Source organism: Elaeis guineensis, chromosome 13, assembly GCF_000442705.2.
Source record: "Elaeis guineensis isolate ETL-2024a chromosome 13, EG11, whole genome shotgun sequence".
NCBI lineage: Eukaryota > Viridiplantae > Streptophyta > Magnoliopsida > Arecales > Arecaceae > Elaeis > Elaeis guineensis.
In genome coordinates, this window is record NC_026005.2 from 44,086,954 (window position 1) to 44,107,229 (window position 20,276).

At 42.8% G+C, this 20,276-nt stretch overlaps 1 non-coding gene across 1 annotated transcript; it reads left to right on the forward strand.

Moving 5' to 3' along the window:
- Nucleotides 1-8,484: 8,484 nt before the first annotated feature.
- On the forward strand, nt 8,485-8,590 carry LOC140853559 (small nucleolar RNA R71). Its single transcript, XR_012136629.1, has one exon. It is a non-coding gene; the product is annotated as a small nucleolar RNA R71 (small nucleolar RNA).
- The last annotated feature ends 11,686 nt before the right edge of the window (nt 8,591-20,276 follow it).

Consider the following 20,276-nt stretch of genomic DNA (forward strand, 5'->3'; position numbering starts at 1 on the left):
ACAGAAATAATATTTAAAAGAAAATTAGGATAGTAATGACACTCATTAAGAACAATATACTGTGACTCGAATACAAACTTGATGATTCTTAAAGCTAGAACTGGAACTGATCTTCCATCTCCAATATTTAGGAATCTCTCGTCTTCTCCAAATCTCCTAGTGATCTAAAGACCCTACAATGAATCATAAATATAAATAGGGCTTCCAATATCCAATACCCATATTATTGTATCTATAAGAGAGAAGTTATAAGGTGTTATCACATAAGTACCTTGTTCAGTAACTGATTGCTTCTTCTTCTTTAGACTGTTCAGGTTAAGAAAAGCGATATATTGAGGATAGTTTCTCTTTCAGTGACCTTGCTTCTTGCACAAGAAGCACTCTGCCTGATTTTGATCAGTCTTGAACTTGAGTTTCTGTGACTGACTCCCAGCACCAGGCACCTTCTTATTCTTCTTCATTTTTTCTTTCTTAAAGGGACGATGACTATCCAAAGAAGATCCTCCCATTAGATTCACTGTCTCCTTATGGTGCTGGTGATCTTTCTTAAAAGTCTGTAGCAACTCCAACAGATCGTGGTAGTTGACTACAGGCTTCATCATTCTGAAATGACTGAGAACGATAGGTAGGACTTAGGTAGAGAGTTCAGGATCGCATCTTCCCCAGTTGTTCATACAAAGAAAAGTCGAGTTTGCTCAATTTTTCAATCTACTCGATCATGTACAATACATAATCGGTAATAGATGCACTCTCCCTTATCCGGGTATTGAAAATAGAGCAACTAGTCTTGTACTGCTTAACATCATCAGGTGTACCAAAGGAATCCCTCAACACTTGAAGTATTTTCTCTAGCTGAGCTTTTTCAAACTTCCGACTGAACTCGTCGTTCATGGAGGCCCGCATGATACAACGAACCATGGTGCTATCGTTGAGCCACTTCAAATAAGTATCTCAGACCACTCTTCAGGCATTAAGAGCAAGCTCCTCAGGTGCCAAATCCGTTATCACATAAAAGATTCGCTCATGCTCCAGGATAATCTTTAACTTTCGATATCAATTATCAAAATTCGATCTGATAAGCTTCTCACTATCCAACAGCGATCGAAGTGACAAGTTTGAGGCCATATCAGCACACATAAGAAAAATATAAAGCCTAATTAGTATATAAATTTATTAATCCTAAAGATTTGGACTTTAGTCTAAAGATCCTTTCACTATTTAATACGAATTGATAGCCTCTACCTCTAATTTGAGAAATTACTTTAATTTCTTAGTGGGTACTAGAATCCACATAGACTACATATAGGCTCAAAGATGGCTCGATCAATCCATATGCACCTATGGGTAGTGATGCATAGTCATTGATAGCACCAAAAAAATAACTCTACTCACTATGTAGGTAGGATGAGTCGAGATCGTATCCTCAGGGACCTTGGGCTAAGTTGAGATTGCAAGGTAAAAGAAAGAAGCGTTGTTTTTGATTTAAAAAATAAATTATCTTAAAATTGAGGTAATTAGAAAATAAAGAGCTTGGGAGTTTTGAATTAATTTGCACTAGCAGAGTTGTATCTCTTTTTTAACTAAATAGATGTGATTAATCTTAGGAAAAATACCTGTCTTTCCTCGACACGCTCCGTACCCGTAGATCACGGTGCGTCTCCGGAAAGTACTAGGTAAACAACTCTTCTTTCCTCGGCACGCCCCGTATCCGTAGATCACGGCGCGTCTCCGAAAAGTAAAAGTTGTTCCTAATATTAATCTAACAAGAAAGCATAAATAAAAGCATATGAAAGGGAGCAAATAAAAAACTCATGACAATTTAAATAAAAAGCATAATCTTTATTGCATATAAAGAAATACAGAAAAGTTTAGAACAATAAACCATCTCTGTGTCGTTACAAAATTTTTTCTCCACTTCCGAGACTGCTAGCCTAGCTGCTCATGAAGTAGTCCCTTTCTATTCCTCTATGCAAGGCTCTAGAAGAATTTCTGAGCTCCCCTCCAATGGAAGTACAAAAGTCTTTTTATAGGTGTTAGGAGGGAGGAGTTTTACATGATTTTCTGATGTGGGACTAAAAAAAAAATACAAATATTTCAAAATATTTCTAAATATTAATTTTTTCCTTAATAAGTATTTGTTTGACCACCATCAAAAATTTCTTGTGAACCCGTCTGTCGTGCGCCCACACCCGCGCAATGCTGCACCCGTGCCCGCGCCCGTCCCACGTCCGTGCCCGCGTCAGCGCCCGTCCCGCATCCTGCCCGCATCCACGCCGCATCCTACTCGCGTCCACGCACGGACGTTCACGCGCGGACGTTCACGCGCGCCACTTCCTTTTGTTTTGAATTCCTGTGAAACATGCGCCCAGAGCCTTTGAATTCACGTGAAATATTTTTTTTTTATTTCAAAAAGAAACAAAATTTTTTTCACAATGACATCTATATCCTTTTGGATTCCTTGCATGGTATCTTGATTTTCTATAATACCGGATGCGTCTTTCTTTTATTTTAATTTTATTTTAAGTCCAAATTTCTTCAAACTTGAGTCTTTTTGATCTATGAATCGGACTCTTTGTATCGACGATCATCTTTCCTGTAAAACATAAAAAAAACATCAAATTCTTAATAAATAAAATAAATTAAATATAATTTTCTACTTTAAATGGCTTAAATTAAGTGTTTATCACACCTCCAACTTGAATTTTGCTCGTCTTCGAGTAAAATAGATATATCAGCATTGTGTACCGACTCGATTTTGAATCAAAAATTAGGTTAGGCATCCCAAAAGGTAGATGATACTTGGTCAGACCATTAAAGAGATATTTCATTGGATTATCAATTTGACCCAATTAGTGGTTGAGTATTAACTAAAGAAATTTCAGAGCTTTTCTTTCACCAACTTCCCACTTTACTCTTTAAATCCTCTAACTTAATAGGAAGGAGATTTATTATCTTCTTGCAATTTAGTCCCATTAATATATATATATATATATATATATATATATATTATTATTATTATTATTATTATTTTTATATATATAATATTGCCTACCTTTTTACGCGAACCACAATGCTTACTTAGGCGAAAGGGCCCGGTTACTCAGTAGGAGACCAATATTGTTTTTCTTTCTCTTTTTTTTTTTTTTTTTTTTTAAGAAGAATTTTTGCATACCTCGATCTTTCCACCCAATTTCTCATGAACCAGATTCTTTATTGAGATCAGTAAGAAGAGGGTTGTAGAATCACTCCTAAAATTTGGTCTAGTTTAAACCCTACCATTCATTGGGTTTTCTTAATAATTTATTCCTCAGTATCTCTAAAATTATCTTGACCATTAATCATTCATTTATTAGGATGCCTAATTGACTCTTAATCAAAATAAAATTTGAATACACAAAACTAATTATTTCTGACCATACTCGAGGATTTGATTAATTTCCCCCCCCCCAACTTAATCTACATTGTCCTCAATGGAGTAAGAAAACAAAAAAAATAAAAGGAGAGAGTGCACCTGAGATAATTTTGCTTCGGAAGTTGAAGATAGCTTCATTGATTAATAGGCTCTTATTCTAAATTTCTGCAGCTGCGGTAAAGTAAAAAATATGAAATCGTTGGGTTGCCTCCCAACAAGCGCTAAGTTTTACATCTTCAGCCAGACTGAATTGAGTATTATGACAGTTTTGGATCCACTAAATCAATAGATTCAATTAATTCTCCATCACTAATTCCATCTATGTAAGATTTCAATCGCTGACCATTCACTTTAAAAGTGTTCCCTTGTTTAGGATTTTTGAGTTCTATAGCTCCATGAGGAAATACCTGAGTTACAATGAAAGGTCCGTCCCAACGTGAGCGAAGTTTTTCAGGAAACAGACGCAACCTAGAATTGAAGAGCCAAACTTTTTGATTGGGCTCGAACATTTTTCGTGCAATAAATTTATCATGATATGCTTTAGTTCGAGCCTTATAAATTTTGACACTTTCATACGCTTCATTGCGTAGCTCTTCAAGTTCATTTAATTGGAGTCTCCTATTGGAACCTGCATTTTTCATATCAAAGTTAAATTGCCTTATGACCCAAAATGCACGATGTTCCAATTCCACCGGCAAATGACAAGCTTTTTCGAATACAAGTCGATAGAGAGACATTCCTATGGGTGTTTTAAAAGCAGTACGGTAAGCCCATAATGCATCGTCTAAGCGAAGAGACCAATCCTTTCTATCGGGCCTAACCGTCTTTTCTAGGATATGTTTAATCTCCCTATTTGACACCTCTACCTGACCATTAGTTTGGGGGTGATATGGTGTGGCCACTTTGTGTGAAATATTATATTTTTTCATAAGTACTTCAAAATGTTTATTCGTAAAATGAGTCCCCCCATCACTAATGATTACCCTTGGGAAGCCAAATCGACTAATGATGTTTCGTTGGATAAAATTAATTACAATTTTATTATCATTAGTCCATGTAGCTATTGCCTCCACCCATTTTGATACGTAATCAACTGCCACTAGAATATATTCAAATCCAAATGAGGCTGGAAAAGGTCCCATGAAATCAATCCCCCAAATATCGAAGATTTCTACTACTAAAATGGGGGTCAGCGGCATCATATCCTTCTTGGATAAATTTTCTGTTTGCTGACATCGCAGATAACTTCGGCCAAATTTATGTGCATCCTTGAAAAGCGTTGGCCAATAAAATCCACTCTGCAGTATTTTTGCTGCAGTTTTTTTTCCACTAAAATATCCCCCACATGCCGAAGAATGGCAAAAAGTGAGAATGCTTTGGAATTCACTCTCGGGGACACAACGGCGAATAACTTGGTCAGGACAATATTTGAATAGTTCAGGTTCTTCCCAGAAATAATGTTTAATTTGCAAGAAAAATCGATCCTTTTCTTGTTTTGTCTAGTGAGAAGGTACTTGTCCTGTTGACAAGTAATTGACAATATGGGCAAACCATGGAGGACGGCTAGAGGAGATTGCGAAAAGTTGTTCGTCCGAAAATTTTTCTTTGCCTCATTCATGCCTATCATGTGTTCAACTAAGATCCTGGAGATGTGATCAGCTACCACATTCTCAGAACCCTTCTTATCTCGGATTTCCAGATCAAATTCTTGTAAAAGAAGGATCCATCTGATCAAACATGGTTTAGTATCTTTCTTTGAGAGGAGATGTTTCAGAGCCGCATGATCAGAGTAAACTAGAACCTTAGACCCTAACAGATATGAGCAAAATTTTTCAAAGGCGAACACTACTGCTAGTAGCTCTTTTTCTGTTGTGGTGTAGTTTAATTGGGCATCGGAAAGAGTCTTGCTAGCATAATAGATCACATGTGGCTCCTTATTGATTTTTTGGCCTAAGACGGCACCTATTGCAAAGTCAGAGGCATCACACATAATCTCAAATGGAATGGACCAGTCAGGGGGTTTTATTATGGGTGCTGTTGTCAGGGCTGTTCGTAATATGTTGAACGCTTTCAAACAGTCTTTATCAAAGATAAATGGTGTATCCTTGGCCAACAGATTGCACAAGGGTCTTGAAATCTTGCTAAAGTCTTTGATGAAGCGTCTATAAAATCCGGCATGACCTAAGAAAGATCGTATTTGTCGGACCAAAGTAGGGGGTGGTAGTTTTGAAATGACCTCGACTTTGGCTTTATCTACCTCGATCCCTTTTTCAGAAATAATATGTCCTAATACAATTCCTTTCTGCACCATGAAATGGCTCTTTTCCCAACTTAGGACAAGATTTATCTCCATACACCGTTTAAGAACTTTGGAAAGATTATGGAGACAATCCTCAAAGGTGGTTCCAAACACAGAAAAATCATCCATAAAAACTTCAAGACATTTGTCCACCATATCCGAAAAAATGGCCAGTATGCACCGTTGAAATGTAGCGGGTGCATTGCAAAGTCCGAATGGCATACGCCGAAAAGCAAAAGTGCCATAGGGGCAGGTGAAGGTAGTTTTTTCTTGATCATCCGAAAATACAGGTACTTGATTGTACCCTGAATAATCATCAAGAAAATAGTAGAAACTTTGTCCTGCTAACCGTTCTAGGATTTGGTCGATGAAGGACAATGGAAAATGATCCTTCCTAGTAACGGCATTCAGTTTTCTATAATCTATGTATACTCGCCATCCAGATGATATGCGAGTTGGAAGTAGTTCACCTTCTTCGTTCTCCACCACAGTAATACCAGATTTCTTAGGTACTACTTGAGTGGGACTGACCCATTTACTATCGGATATGGGGTAGATGATTCCAGCGTCTAACCATTTTACCACCGCATATCTCGATGGGGTTTGGCATGTTCCTCAAAATGAATATAGTGCATGCAAATGGAGGGGTCAATTCTTTTTAAATCGGTAATGGACCAACCGATAGCCTCTTTGTGTTCCTTCAGAATACCAACCAATTGTGCTTCCTGATTAGGGGTCAAGTCTGATGCAATGATTGCCGGGAGGGTGTCATTGAGTCCTAGAAATACATACTTAAGCGTAGCAGGAAGAGGTTTCAATTCTAACGTAGGTGGTGATTCTAAAGATGGGACTATTGGTGTACTGGCTAATGTGGGCAATGGCTCATACTTGATTGTCCATGGAGGAGTGGTTTTATCGTGTGGTGTATCTAACAAGATGTTAACTTCTTTCATATATTCCTCAAAGTCACACACTCCAAAGTGAGCCAAGCAAGTATCTAAGGGGTCTGGTGCTAGAATTATGGGTGTTGCATCTTCTATAATATCTTCTAGTGTATCTACTTCGAAGCAACTATCCATTGATGGTCCTTGAGAAGCACCAAACACATTCAGTCTTAGTTTCTTATTCTCAAACAATACGTCCATGACTCCTGTCCTACAATTAATGCATGCATTTACCGTAGCTAGGAAGGGTCGTCCTAAGATAATGGGAATTTATCTGGGGTTGCCACTTAATTCCATATCGAGAACCAGAAAATCAACTAGAAAGTAAAACTCATCTACCTTGACCAAGACATCCTCAAGCATTCCACGTGGTTCCTTAATTGATCTGTCGGCTAACTGCAGTGTGACTGATGTGGGTTTCAGTTCTCCAAATCTAAAAAGTTCATACATCGAACTAGGTAAAAGATTCACACTTGCTCCTAAATCCAGAAGAGCTTTTTCAATGTGATAATCTCCTATAACACAGGAAATGATGGGGGCTCCTGGGTCCTTAAGCTTTGGAGGAGTGGCATGCTGGAAGACAGAACTAGCCTGTTCAGTGAGACGTACTTTCTTTGAGATTTGTGATCTAGATTTACGTTTTTGGGTGCACAAATCCTTCAAAAATTTGGCATAAGCAGGGACCTGTTTGATTGCGTCTAGAAGGAGAAGATTAATTTGGACTTGCTTAAACAATTCCAACATCTCATCAAATTTTTCTCCCTTCTTATCTGCAGGAATAGGGGCTTTCAGGGCATCCGAAAATGGGGCTTTAGGCAAGCAAGATGATTCCGGTGCAGTTGGTTCCTTCTCTATTTTTAGGTCCTCCTTGTTCTTGGGTGATTTGGATTCGGTTAGAGATTTAGGGTCGGTCTCATTGGTTTTACTAGTGTGTTCAATGACCTTCCCACTTCTCAGAGTCATGATTGATTTGGCATGTTCAGAAAAAGCTTCTGGGGTATTAGAACTCTCAATCACAAATTGCCCTCTTGGGTTGCTCTCAGGTTGGCTAGGTAATTTTCCTCCTTCCCTCCTACTGAATGCAGTTGCTAGTTGACCTATTTGGGTCTCTAGCTTAGCAATGGATTGTGTGTGGGAGTTAAGGGTCTGAGTGTTGACTTCTAATCGCTCTAGTGCTTTCAGGATTTTTTCCTCAAAAGCTGAGCTGTGACCAGTAGTAGACGGTTGAGGAATATTTTGAAATTGATGGTATGGTCTATGCCTATATGTTGGGTCTTGATATTGAGGTCGAGGTGTGGTAGGACCAACTACTGGTTGTGGTCTCCAGGAAAAATTTGGATGGTTTCTCCAGTCGAGGTTATAAGTGTTCGAATATGGATCGTTTCCTGGTCTGCGAGCTTGTTGGACTTGAGCTTGCTGAACCTGCTCGTGCACAAACTCAGAAAATTGAGGTGCGGCTGGGCATTCACTAACAAAATGGTTCGGACTTGCACACAATGCACAAACTTCTTGGATTGGGTTAGGTGGAATCGGGGATTGTCCAGTATTTAGAAGACGATCTAATTTTTGGGACAGTTCATCTACCTTTTGATGGATATCTATGGCATTTCCTACTTCATATATTCTACCTCTTTTTGGGTTTAACATGGGTTTATCTCTAATAGAGGCAGACATATGATGTAATGAATTTTCACTTAAAATTTCAAACAGTTGCCATGCCTCATCTTCACTTTTCAGCATAAATGTCCCACCGCATGATGCATCGACCATTTGTCGATGTCTTTCAGAGAGCCCATCATAAAAATATTGGATTAACTGCCACTTGGGTACAGCATGGTGTGGACATTTTCTAATAAGGTCTTTTAATCTCTCCCATGTTTCATGAAATATTTCTCCATCTAATTGGGAAAAACTAGTTATGGCTTTCCTTATTTGATTAGTTTTTCCTATGGAAAAATATTTCTTGAGAAACTCTCCTTGCAGCTGGTCCCAGGTTGATATAGTCATGGAATCCAAAGTATGTAGCCAGTATTTGGCTTTGTCCTTAAGTGAAAAAGGAAATAATTTCAACCTAAGAGCATCATCGGAGAAGTTGTGAATTTTGACAGTTGAGCATATTTCAAGAAATTCTTCAAGATGTTTATAAGGGTCCTCATTACTAAGTCCATAAAATGAAGGTAACATTTGGATTATACTGGACTTAATTTCATATTGAGTGGCCTCCACAGGGGGCACTTGAATACAAGGAGAGTAGGTATATGTGGAAGAAGTAAAGTACTCCTTCAATTGCTTGGGTGGATCATTCTCCCGATTTCGATCCATCTTTTTACGTCTGTTGGCTCTAAGGGTTCTTTCTATTTCTGGATCAAAAGGTTGGATTTCTGGTCGTAACGATCTACGGCCAAGCATACACCTTGCAATTATACTGTAGAGCAAACACAGAAAATTTTTCTTTTTATAATATATATTTTTATAATAAAGTGAGAAAAGAATGAAGAAAATCTAAAGAGAAGAACCTAAGAATCTTAAATCTATGAAAAAGAAGAAATTAGTTAATGTTTAGATGTTAATTGCAATCAACTTAAACAATCATAGACTCTCTATCCTAAGGTTAACTTAGATCTAGACTGCTCCTAACTTTCAAGACCGTCTTTGAGCACTCCAAGCTCAAGACTGACTAACTGACTCGGCCAGGTAAGCGTAAGATGTGGGAGGTTCCCTGCTCATTGCTTTCCTTAGACACCAACTAAGTTGGTCAGGTCAGTCAACGGAACCAATTGAAAACCACTTTCTTTAACCACTTGCCTTAGACACCGAGCAATTAACCAATCCGCACTCGGTTCAACTCTAGAGCTTTCTTATCCTATTGAGCTCGAAATTCCTAGGGCTGACGTCTAGTTGATTTTAAATTAAGGTCTAGGTTATGCAAATGCAAGGGAGTGATTTGTGGGCCAAGGAAGGGTGATCAAGTCTCCACCTTATCTGGTTAATGGGTTATTGCCCTTAAGATTAATTATGAAGATGCAATGCAAAGAAACAAGGTGTCCAATCAAGTTAGAAATTTTTATATTTGAGGTTACGCTATTTTAGTTAAGTGTTATGAAATGTCAGTGGCTTCTTTTTTTTTTATAATTTTATCTTTTTATATATTTTTTTTATTTTTTTATATTTTTTTTAGTTTTGCAAGAAAATAAATTTAAGTGATTAAGTCTAAAAAGCAATAAATCACTAGGCTATAAAAAGTAACAAATTATTCTAAGCAGAAAAATTCTTAAGTAGTAAATTAGTTATGCAAGGTAATTATGTAATTATGCAAATAAGATTATCTAGCTAGAAAGCACTGAAAAAAAAATTTTAAAACGAGAAATAAAAACTGAAAAGTATTTTTTTTTTTTTTTAAATTTCTTCTATTTTTTAATTCAACCATGCCAAGATCCCCGACAACGGTGCCAAAATTTGATGCATAGTCGTTGATAGCACCAAAAAAATAACTCTACTCACTACGTAGGTAGGATGAGTCGAGATCGTATCCTCAGGGACCTTGGGCTAAGTTGAGATTGCAAGGTAAAAGAAAGAAGCGTTGTTTTTGATTTAGAAAATAAATTATCTTAAAATTGAGGTAATTAGAAAATAAAGAGCTTGGAAGTTTTGAATTAATTTGCACTAGCAGAGTTGTATCTCTTTTTCAACTAAATAGATGTGATTAATCTTAAGAAAAATACCTGTCTTTCCTCAGCATGCTCCGTACCCGTAGATCACGGTGCGTCTCCGGAAAGTACTAGGTAAACAACTCTTCTTTCCTCGGCATGCCCCGTATCCGTAGATCACGGTGCGTCTCCGGAAAGTAAAAGTTGTTCCTAATATTAATCTAACAAGAAAGCATAAATAAAAGCATATGAAAGGGAGCAAATAAAAAACTCATGACAATTTAAATAAAAAGTATAATCTTTATTGCATATAAAGAAATACAGGAAAATTTAGAACAATAAACCATCTATGTGTCGTTACAAAATTTCTTCTCCACTCCCGAGACTGCTAGCCTAGCTGCTCATGAAGTAGTCCCTTTCTATTCCTCTATGCAAGGCTCTAGAAGAATTTCTGGGCTCCCCTCCAATGGGAGTATAAAAGTCTTTTTATAGGTGTTAGGAGGGAGGAGTTTTACATGATTTTCCGATGTGGGACTAAAAAAAAATACAAATCTTTCAAAATATTTCTAAATATTAATTTTTTCCTTAATAAGTATTTGTTTGACCGCCATCAAAAATTTCTTGTGAACCCATCTGTCGTGCGCCCACACCCGCGCGATGCTGCACCCGTGCCCGTGCCCGTCCCGCGTTCGTGCCCGCGTCAGCGCCCGTCCCGCATCCTGCCCGCGTCCACGCCGCGTCCTGCTCGCGTCCACGTGCGGACGTTCACGCGTGCCACTTCCTTTTGTTTTGAATTCCTTTGAAACATGCACCCAGAGCCTTTGAATTCACGTGAAATATTTTTTTTTATTCCAAAAAGAAATAAAAGTTTTTTCACAATGACATCTATATCCTTTTGGATTCCTTGCATAGTATCTTCATTTTCTATAATACCGGATGCATCTTTTTTTTATTTTAATTTTATTTTAAATCCAAATTTCTTCAAACTTGAGTCTTTTTGATCTATGAATCGGACTCTTTGTATCGACGATTATCTTTCTTGTAAAATATAAAAAGAAGCATCAAATTCTTAATAAATAAAATAAATTAAATATGATTTTCTGCTTTAAATGACTTAAATTAAGTGTTTATCAGGTAAGTTCTCAATCAATTATTTCTCTAAATAACTTTCAATATTTAATTTAGCTCCAGATTTTATTTCTGTAGGCAATGGGCCTCCACTGAAAGTTTTGATTAGATCAAACCATTAACATGAACCTACTCAGTGATTCTACCTAATGAGTGATCAGGTCTGAAGATGGCTCGATCAATCCAACTATCATCAGATAGTTCAACAGAGTCATCATATGATAAATGATAATTTCATCATTCAAAAAGAACATCAAATGGATGGTGTTTGCAATGTCAATCAGAAAAAATAGACTCATTATCACTCATGTTAATGGGAGGCTATGATCTAGTTATCACCATAATCAGCTCATTTTATGGACCTAATAATTTAGAGGGTTTCATCGATTTAGAGAAGAGAGAAGAAAAGAAAAGATCAATCAGTAGACCACAATCTCTCACTGACCTCACCAAGTCACTGAATCAGGTTAGATCATGCTGATTGAACAGGCACCTAGATCAGTCATACTGATCAACCTTAATGGTATGGACTAACTCGAATCACTTAACGATCTAATCAAAATCTAGTTCACCAAATTGACTAGATAAGTGAGATCGACGGAAGGATCTGCTAAGCTTGCCTTAGACACCATCGAAATGGTCAAGTAAGTCACTCCCAATTAAAAATCACTGATTGAAATGCCAAACTTACTTTAGATACCAATTGATTAACTAGTTTCGATTTGACCAACCTAATGACTCGGGTTCAACCACTGAGCTACAATCAATGTCCATTTGGTCTAATCAAAGACATGGACTTGACCATTTACAACTATTGTACTAGAAAAATTCTGATTAATCTAATTCAACATTTGGTTAGACTTAATCAATTTCTCTACATGGTCAATCAATTCCTTGATTCTAACCTTAGATCTAACCCAATTAAAGAGAAGGACCTGATTTGAGCTAACCCATGCCCCATGTTTTACGCAATATCATTAGATCTAAATCGTAATTCTAGATCCACTCAGCTTGATACTTAATTTTCAATTAAGTTTTGCATCAATATGGTTAAGACTTTGAAAATAATTTTCTGTGTAAACTTTTTACATCAGATCATAAAATTTTTTAGATCAAATCAAAAAAAATTTATAATTTTAAATCAAAATAATTTTGATTAAATAAGATTAGATGTAACTAACCATCTTTACAATTTGCATCACATACAACAATACCTAGGATTTCAAGAAATAGAGTTTTACAAGAAAGTAAGTTTTCTCTTTTCGCTTTCTTCTTCATGGGACCTCACAATGCACCCCTACACATCATGAAGAGCACCCCATTGAATGAGAGGAGAGGGACATGAAACCCTACTTACTCTTATCATCAGACGGTCTGGTGATTATCCAATCCGAGTACTTTACTACTCAGAATATCTAATCTAAATAAATAATAATCAGATCTAAAAATAAATAAATTTACATATAATCTAAATCATAAATAATCAGATCTAATAACAAAAAATCAGATGTAAAGTCAAATTAATTCATATCAAAATAATCAGGCTTTGATATCAGTTGAAGAAAATATGCAGTAGTGCAGTACATGCAATTTTAAAATTTTATGCAGTGAAAATAATAGATTAAATAATTTAATCTTAATCACATGTATAAAATCTAATTTTAGACTATCACATCAAAATCTTTGATATGAAAAATATATATTTTAGATCTAAAAATAAAAATCACATCGATCTCATCGATGCTGAAATTTTAGATCTAACTATTAGATCTATCATAGAAATCAAAATAAGTTGGAGATCGTTATCAAATAAATTTTGATCTTGATCTCCTCTAGTCCAATGGTTGGAGAGGGTGCTTCTCAGATCACTCGTAGCCACACAAAATCATCTGGCCTCTATAACAAAATCCACACGAAGACTGACGCAGATCAGAGGCTCAGAGATGCTAGTCTGCGAACAACTTCGACAGCTGATCTCTTCCTTCTTCTACAAGCACTTTAGACACTCCAAAGTGATAGAATATCTAAAGGAGAAAGAGAAGAGGAGGAGAAGAGGCTCTAAAAATAAAAAATCATCAAGAAAATTGATTATATGACATCCAAGAGAGGGGATCCCTTTTTATAGACTACAAATTAGGGCTTTCCAAGGAAGGGTGCTGTTGGTGCAAAAATCTGCCTGCGCCGGAGAAGCTGGAGTTGAGGAAGCCGCGGTCGCCACCGGGACCTGCAAGGGAAGTCTAAACCGGAGGTGGGGTTGCTCCGGCAAGACCCTCCGACGCTCAAGTCAGTTCTCTGCCTCAACAAGAATGGAGTGCTCGAACGGAGAATTTAGCAGAGTTTTTGAGATAAGGCAAAAGAGCTTAAGAAATAACGTATCTGAGTCACCCCCCCCCTTTTATAGGCGGGGGAAGCAACGGACTGATGGCGACGTCTGTAACCGCCTGGTAGTGGGCCGCCCATGGTCAGGGGAATTGATTGCGAAAGATAATGGAGCAGACACGTGGCCATCATCATATCCCGCCACATAGGGCCTACTGCAGGTAGCGGGGCGGCGTCCGTTACTGCTAGTTGTCAGCGAGTAGTGGGATCGTGCAGCACCTGCCGCAGGGAGCGGAGCAGCATCATAGCTGTCGCAGGGGGAGGTGGAGCCGCGTGGAATCCGCTACAGGGAGTGGAACAGGATCATGGCAGTTATTGTTATCTGCCAGGGGACACAGATCTGTTGATCAAGGCTCGGCAGTGGTCGGAGTTCGGCCTTTGCAGGAGTCCGGGAGGAGTCTGCCTGCGGTTGTAGTCGTTGGCGTCAGGGATGAGGCTCGGCTCTTTTAAGGCTCGGCTCTTTTAAGGCTCGGCTCTTGCAGGAGTCCGGGAGGAGCTGCAACTGCTGTCGATGGTGGAGCCCGGCTTCCGTAGGAGTCCGGGCGGAGTCGTTTTGCTGTTGATGGAGGAGCCCGACTCCCGTAGGAGTCCGGGCGGAGCCGTTCGGCTGTTGAAGGAGGAGCCCGGCTCCCGTAGGAGTCCGGGCGGAGCCGTTCTGCTATCGATTTCGGCTGCGGATAATTTATACCCAACACCAGTCCCCCTACTTCCGAGTTTGAATTTCAAGCGAAGGAAGTATGCAGAGAGAGATGTGCGCAGCCAGAATCGTCCCTTCCAATCCTGCGCACTGCTGCCCCTATTTAATGCGCGCACGTCAGAGTCCGTTTTTCGGTGAAGGTGACTTGAAAAGTCTTTTCGGAACCCCCGCTGAAATGCGATCCCAAGCGTCGCTTTGCGGGAATTCGTGAGCGGTCAACCCTCGATGGCGGTGAAGGGGATAAGCGTGCCATGCGGCACACCTTAGTTGGCCCAGGAATACCTGCCGCCATAACTGCGCCAGGATTCATCGGCTATTTAAACCCCTCGGCCCCTTCGTAGCTTCATTCTGGCGTTGTTCTTTCATCTGAGAGCCCTACTTCTCTCGCCCCAGTCCCTGTCCCCTTCCCTTAAACCATGTTATCTACTTGGGAGGCTATCCTCGAGGGAATTCTTAGGGTTTGGAGGAAGGAGAGAAGGAGAATGGCGGCCGGTGAGAATCTCCGTCGCTCTAGAGGGAGCCCAAGGAAGAATTCCTTCAACAACAGGGGTTTAATAACGGGGGCTGTCGGGGAAGCTATTCTGCACGCGAATCTCGGGGCAGCAAGGCGGGGTGATACCGGTCAAGAGGGCAGAATAGACGTCACAAGCCATGATGGGATCCTTGACGCCGTCGGGGCCGAGAGACCAGAGACGGTCGGCGTTGACGGTGGGGCAGTAGAACTTGTTGCGGGGGCGGTGGAAGTAACGCATGCCGACCTTGCCGGAGCGTCTCGGGTGGCGGCCGTCGTTGCCCCCTCCGCCTCCGGGGATCTACCCCACCCCTTTTCTGCCAAGGTTGGGACCTCGGGAACAGAATGAGGTGAGATGGGCGAGAGCTGTTACACGCACTGGAGCATGCGATTGAGAAGGACAGAGACGGAATTCGTAGCTCGGAGCGGTCTCCGGTTCGTCCTGCCCGAACCGTGCCCGCGATACTTGCGATGACGTGTATCTTCTTTTTTCCTGACCCACCGGATCCTGTAATGTGTACTTCTGTTAAATGAAAAAGTGATTTCAGTACCTTGTTTGCATCTTGTGTTAAATAGTTGTCTGCCGGACTTCTTCATTTTTCTTTCGTTCTCTTTGTCTATGTTACGTTGTTCCAAGATCGTCGGCGACTTTTTCAGTTCATGTGGGGTCGTCATTTGCCGAGCTCCTTTTCGGCTTTTGTGCCGTTCGGGGATACCCACTTGTCAGGTTCGCTCGGATTCTTCTCCGCTGAAGTCGGGGCCGAGTTCGGCCCCCTTGATAGTCCGAACGGAGAAGCCCTCCGGGAGCTGGAGTAGCTCGATTCTCGTAAGAGCCAGGGCAGAGTTTTTCTGCAATCAAAGTCATAAGTAAAGTCCGGCTTCCGTAGAAGTCCGGACGGAGTTGTCCTGCAGCTGTCGTTGGTGGTGGAGCCCGGCTCTCGTAGGAGTCCGGGCGAAGCCTTTGTTGCTGTCGATGGCAGGGCCCGGCTCCCGTTGGAGCCCGGGCGAAGTTTTCTTTGCGGCGGAACCCGGCTCCCGTAGGAGTCCGGGCGAAGTCTTCTTGGCGGCGGAACCCGGCTCCCGTAGGAGTTCGGGCGAAGTTTTCCTGGCGTAGGGATCCGGCTCCCGTAGGAGTCCGGGCGAAGTCTTTTTTTGCGGCGGAACCCGGCTCCCGTAGGAGTCCGGGTGAAGTCTTCTTGGCGGTGGAACCCGGCTCCCGTAGGAGTCCGGGCGAAGTTTTCCTGGCGTAGGGGCCCGGCTCCCGTAGGAGTCCGGGCGAAGTCTTTTTTTGCGGCGGAACCCGACTCCCGTAGGAGTCCGGGTGAAGTCTTCTTGGCGGCGGAACCCGGCTCCCGTAGGAGTCCGGGCGAAGTTTTCCTGGCGTAGGGGCCCGGCTCCCGTAGGAGTCCGGGCGAAGTCTTTTTTTGCGGCGGAACCCGGCTCCCGTAGGAGTTCGGGCGAAGTTTTCCTGGCGTAGGGACCCGGCTCCCGTAGGAGTCCGGGTCTTTCACTTTGCTCATGTCAGGACGAGGTTCTTCTCCTGTTTCTGACAGGGCTGCGGGGGCACATATGGGCGTTGCAAGGCCTCTCCCCCCATCCGGTCTAAAAGAACCGGGCCTTCGACTTTGCTCAAGTTAGGGCGAGGTTCTCCTCCTGTCCCTAACAGGGCTGTGGGGGCACATATGGGCGTTGTAAGGCCTCTCCCCCATCCGGTCTAAAAGAACCGGGCCTTCGACTTTGCTCAAGTTAGGGCGAGGTTCTCCTCCTGTCCCTAACAGGGCTGTGGGGGCACATATGGGCGTTGTAAGGCCTCTCCCCCCATCCGGTCTAAAAGAACTGGGCCTTCGACTTTGCTCAAGTTAGGGCGAGGTTCTCCTCCTGTCCCTAACAAGGCTGTGGGGGCACATATGGGCATTGCAAGGCCTCTCCCCCCATCCGGTCTAAAAGAACCGGGCCTTCGACTTTGCTCAAGTTAGGACGAGGTTCTCCTCCTGTCCCTAACAGGGCTGTGGGGGCACATATGGGCGTTGTAAGGCCTCTCCCCCCATCCGGTCTAAAAGAACCGGGCCTTCGACTTTGCTCAAGTTAGGGCGAGGTTCTCCTCCTGTCCCTAACAGGGCTGTGGGGGCACATATGGACGTTGTAAGGCCTCTCCCCCCATCTGGTCTAAAAGAATCGGGCCTTCGACTTTGCTCAAGTTAGGGCGAGGTTCTCCTCCTGTCCCTAACAGGGCTGTGGGGGCACATATGGGCGTTGTAAGGCCTCTCCCCCCATCCGATCTAAAAGAACCAGGCCTTCGACTTTTATAAGGTTGCCCTCTCGTTCTTGATACCGCCTGCTTGAATTGTCCTAAGACAAATGGGCACGCATTTTTTGATTAGGACGAAATCACTGGTAGTACATCCGCAAGTTTTCTGAGCTCCACGGTCGCGAGAGGTCAGCTCCCCCGAGCTCCCTGAGATAATAAGTTCCAGGTCGGACTACTTCCTTGACCTCATAGGGTCCCTCCCAGTTTGGGGCAAGCTTCCCCTGGCTCTGAGGTTGTGAGACAGCAGCTCGTCGGAGCACTAGATCCCCTGCTTTGAATGCCTTGTTCTTCACTCGGGCGTTGTAATATCGGGCAACTTTCTGTCTGTAGGCTGCCATTCGAACCTGAGCAATCTCCCGCCTTTCTTCCAGTAGGTCGAGGTTGGCTCTGAGACTTTGCGCATTTTGGGGTTCGTCGAATGCCACGACTCGTGCCGACGGGAGCTTGAGCTCGATCGGGATGACGGCTTCCGTACCAAAGGCTAGAGCAAAGGGAGTCTCTCCTGTAGGCAACCTCTGGGTGGTCCGATAAGCCCATAGTACATGATAAAGTTCGTCTGCCCAAGTCCCTTTTGCTCTTTCGAGCCTGGTCTTAATCTCCTGCAAAAGGGTTCTGTTCGTTACCTCGGCTTCGCCGTTCGCCTGAGGATGGGCCACTGATGTGAATTTGTGGGAGATGTTTAGGTCTTCACAGAATTCAGCAAATCTGGCTCCCGCGAATTGCCGTCCATTATCAGTGATGAGGGTTCTAGGTAAACCGAACCTACACACGATCGATTTCCAGACGAAATCCTGCACTCTTGCTTCTGTGATCTTGGCCAGTGGCTCGGCCTCGACCCATTTGGTGAAGTAGTCGATCGCTACAAGGAGGAATTTCCTCTGACCAGATGCCATGGGAAAGGGGCCAAGAATATCCATTTCCCATTGTGCAAAAGGCCATGGGGTGCTCAAGGGTGTAAGCTCGGTAGCAGGTTGTCTCTGGATGCTGGCGTATCTCTGGCATCGATCACACTTTTTGACATATTCAATTGAATCATGGTGCATTGTTGGCCAGTAATACCCTTGACGGAGTAGCTTGTGGGATAGAGACCTGGCACCTAAATGGCTTCCGCAAGCTCCCTCGTGCACTTCCCATAAAGCGTAGTCAGCTTCTGAGGGTCGGAGGCATCTCAAGAGAGGCAAGGAGTACGATCTTTTGTATAATTTGCCCTCATAAAGGATGTACCGGGAGGCTTGATTTCGGAGTTTCCGGGCTTCTTTCGCATCCTGGGGGAGAATCCCATCTCTCAGATAGGTTATTAGCGGGTCGACCCAGCTGGGCTCATGGTCGATCTCCATTACGAGTCGCGGCTCCTCCGTACTCGGATGCTTTAGAACTTCAAAGAGGATGCCTTTTGGCAATTCGGCCGGAACCGATGTCGCCAGTTTGGAGAGAAGATCGGCTCTGGTGTTTTCCGACCTTGGAATTTGCCTGATGTCGAAATTGCTAAAGGCAGGGATGAATTCCTTCACCTTCTCAAGATATTTGGCCATACTGTCCTCCCGTGCCTCAAAGCTCCCGCTGACCTGCCCTACCACAAGTTGGGAATCGCTGTGCACCCGGAGCTGACCTATTTCAAGCTCCTTAGCGATCTTCAACCCTGCGATCAGAGCTTCATACTCCGCTCCATTGTTCGTTGCGGGGAATTCGAAATGCAGAGCGTACTCCAAATGACTCCCTCCGGGCTGGTCAAGATCAGGCCTGCACCTGCGCCTGCCATGTTGGACGATCCGTCCACATGGAGGGTCCAAAAGTCATCGGACGAACTGGCTTCTTCGTCGGGGGAGTTCGGTTGAGTCCTCAGGTCGTCGATTTTGTTTTGCTCGGGTTCGGCCTCCTCGGGGATGGTGCATTCTACTATGAAATCCGCCAACACATGGGCTTTTATCGTCGGTCTAGGCTTGTAGTTGATGTCGAATTCTGTGAGCTCGATGGCCCACTTCGCCATTCTTCCGGAGATATCAGCTCGATGTAAAACCGCCTTGATCGGTTGGTTGGTGAGTAACGTCACCGTGTGCCCTTGAAAGTAAGGTCGGAGTCTTCGAGCTGCAATCAACAAGGCGTAGGTCAGTTTTTCTAATTTAGTATACCTGGTCTCGGCGTCCCTCAACACGCGACTAACGTAGTAGACCGGTCGTTGGACTTTCATTTCCTCCTTAACAAGGACGGCTGCAAGGGCTGTGGGAGAGACCGCCAGGTACAAAAATAATTCCTCCTTGGGCTCGGGCTTTGCCAGCAGCGGGGGTGAGCCAAGATAGCTTTTCAACTCTTCGAATGCCTGCTGGCATTCAGGGGTCCAACAGAAGTTTTTCGGTTGCTTGAGAGTTTGAAAGAAGGGCAGACATCGCTCGGTCGACCTTGCGATAAAGCGATTGAGAGCCGCAACTCTTCCCGTGAGGCACTGAACCTCTTTGATCGTTCTTGGGGCAATCATATTTTGGATGGCGCGGATTTTCTCCGGATTGGCCTCGATCCCGCGCCCGGATACCATGAAGCCCAGGAACTTCCCCGAGGTTACCCCAAAGGCGCATTTGGTTGGGTTCAGCTTCATTCTATACTTTCGAAGAGCGCCAAAGGTTTCTTCGAGGTCGGTGACATGATTCCCGGAAGACCTGCTTTTCACGAGCATATCGTCCACATAAACTTCCATATTTCGGCCGATCTGCTCCTTGAAGATTTTGTTCACCAGTCGTTGATAGGTTGCACCCGCATTCTTGAGGCCGAATGGCATAACCCTGTAGCAGTAAAGGCCGCGATTAGTGATAAAATCAGTCTTTTCTTCATCTTCCGATGCCATTCTAATCTGGTTATAGCCAGAGAATGCGTCCATGAAAGTGAGAAGCTCATGGCCCGAGGTAGCGTCCACCAGTTGGTCGATCCTGGGAAGGGGGTAGCTGTCCTTTGGGCAAGCT